We start from the raw sequence: 3,134 nt of genomic DNA on the forward strand, positions 1-3,134 counted from the left end.
CTTAAATGTGCAATCTATGCACTCTTAGCAGTCTTACTCATAGTTACAAACAAAGACTTTGCCAGCCTCATATTTGTTCATATATTTGTAATGTGGAGACAACAGGAGAGTGGCAGTTGTGTGTCATAAATGCCACCTGAATGTCCTGTTTTCGCCATTAGAAATGTTTTCACTACCAAATGCTAAGTGATGAAATGTTTGCTTTTCCAGAAGGGTCAGTTTCAGTGAGGTGATTAAACACAACATTTTGAGTGAAAGAAGCATGGACACACACACACACTGGCACTCCACACTTGTATGTTTAGATTAACACACACACACACACACACACACTTATATGCACAGGTACACACATGCACACTCACTCACACCTACACATATATGTTCAGGTCAACACACACAAACAAACACACACACACGTATATATAAACACACACACATATAAACAGGCACACACACACTGACACACCTACACGTGTATCTTTAGATTTAGACACACACACACACACACAAACACACACACAGATATATATAAACACACACACATATAAACAGGCACACACACACTGACACACCTACACGTGTATCTTTAGATTTAGACACACACACACACACACACACACACCACACAGACACACACACACACACACACACACACACACACACACACACACACAGAGTAATGTTTTGTGAATATGGATGAAACAGCGAGAGAGAGGGAGCAGTTCGTTCTGCCAGCCAACCTCATTAGCATTCTAATAGCTTGCAGGCTCATTTGCATATTCGCAGAGAGTGATTTTTTTTTCTGAACTGGAAGGAATGAAATATAAATATATAATAGCAATAATAAAACCTTACAACTTTGAAGCGCTGCATCTCTTTATTTCATTATTTTTTAATGTTTAATAATTTCTAATTGAAAAGCATTTTTAATAATGCTCTTCCCACACTCTGGAAGCCATTTAAGTAGAAGATTTATTGTGTCACAACTGGACAAAAACAGTCTCTTCATTTCTTTCAGACATTTTACACCGATGGTTTATGTACTGAAATATTAAGATTGCAGAATAAATAACTTAGGAGAATGTTGAATGATAAGGGTTTAAAAATAAAATAATAAAGTAAAGGAGGTACGACAGTAAAAAAAATAACTTACCTGTAATGTCAATGTTACTGGAAAGAGGACTAACAAAGTAACAAAAAAAGAGTCTTTAGCCCCATGATTAAAGAAACTACAAATTATTACCCATCGTCATTAACAGGCCTGTTATTATGGATGTGAATGGGAAGATATGTGACCCATTTTTGGGCTTTTTGACCGTGGATAAAACACCATCAAATCCTTATTTCTCAATATTTATAATTAAAACTTTCAGGGTATATGCTATAGTATATAGGCAGCATGAGTCAATTTTGGGTGAACTATGAAGTGTTTTGGTGGTTGTGGTGGGTGTTAGTTTGTAAAGCACTCTGTGTGAAGAGTTTTGAAAAAGTGGACATTGACATGGGATTGAGAAGTGTGAAAATGTCAAAAGTCTTTCCTTCGATTGGTGGCACAATGTCCTGCCCCTCCTCTAAGCCTCATCGCCATTTGTCCTGTATGTGTTCTCAGACATTAATATGTATTTATTATTATTAATTATTATTAATCATTATAGCTGTTGTTATTATTATTGCTGTGTCATTTGTGAACATTCTCAAGAAGGACCCAACTTCTGACTCTGTGGCCTCCATTGCAAATCTATCCACATTAGCACATGCATGGTGATTCACAAGGTACTTCTGGTCTGCATCCAGTATTTTCTGTAGCTCCCAACACAGTGTAGACAAGTCTGTACTATGAGCTGGAGGCCAGACGACCAGACGACATTGGTCTTCAATCCAAAGTGGAGTCCTCCTCGTTCAACATCAGATCTGTTGTTGCTGTCCTCCATAGGGTAGCCTCTTCTTTTGATTGTAGAACACCAGGTCTAGACGGGGTAAGACTAAACACCAGAAGATTGCCTATAGCCTTTTGCATGAACTCCGCTTGGACCCTGGTAATCGCTGCTTGTGGCTATATTTATTTAAAGCAACACTATGCAACAATTTTACACTTTTTGAGGTTATGATTTTATAGGCAACTAGTTTTGGTACAATCCTGAAATTCATTTTGATAGCATATGGCCATGTGAAGGACAAATAAACACCTGTGTCTTTCCCACTAGCCATCCAGGATATGCCCTATGTAGTTTTGTGTGCCGGGCTGGAACGCCCTGAAAAAATGGAAGAAAAGCTTTCACAACATGACATTGTCAGCTATACTGCCAAAAGACACTAGTTAATGTGTTGGCAAGGTTATATCAGTGACAAATAGGCTGTCGGTGATGTTTGCAAGATTTTTTTTTTGCATTCCTTTTAGGTAGTTAGCTTGCTAGTTTTGGAAGAGAACTCCTTATTGCTGCTTTAACTTGTTATTATTATTATTATTATTATTATTATTATTATTATTATTATTATAGTGTACACCCCTGTCCTGTTATAAATGTCAAGACTTGTATGCCTCTATGTAGCATTTAGTATTGTATTCAAACATATTCTTCCCTTCAACTAATAATCCTACATTTGCATATTTTTTTTAATTTGTAGGTAAACGGCAAGAACAGTTATACAATGAAGCTCTTATCGTTGACTATGTTTACGTGTACATTTCACAAAAGTTTAGCGTTAGAATATATCTCTTATCAAGTCACACTTATCCTCATATTCACTAGACAGGTCACAAAACCGCAGAGCATAACTCACAGGTACTGCTTCACACCCTATCAGTGTACAGCCGGTCACATCCACACACTTTAGTTCCTTAAAATTCACCCAGACTAAGATATATGACAAACCTTTCGGTCTATAACTGCCAGAAATATTATCATCCAAGATAACAGACTTTTCTTGGAATGGAAAATAATTTGTTATGTCACTTAATTCTTGCTCATTCTCTCACTTTAAGCGCTAGCCATATTAAGCAGCGCCCCTCAGTACGTTTAGTTGTAGTGGCATGTGTTAGAGCTGGAATCTATCGTTAATCTGGGGTCAAGTGTTTCAAATGTCTACTGGTAGCTGTCTACCATAATGCACGCATGCACGCGCTTACACAC

The sequence above is a fragment of the Clupea harengus genome, chromosome 6 (assembly GCF_900700415.2).
Source record: "Clupea harengus chromosome 6, Ch_v2.0.2, whole genome shotgun sequence".
Taxonomy (NCBI): Eukaryota; Metazoa; Chordata; class Actinopteri; order Clupeiformes; family Clupeidae; genus Clupea; species Clupea harengus.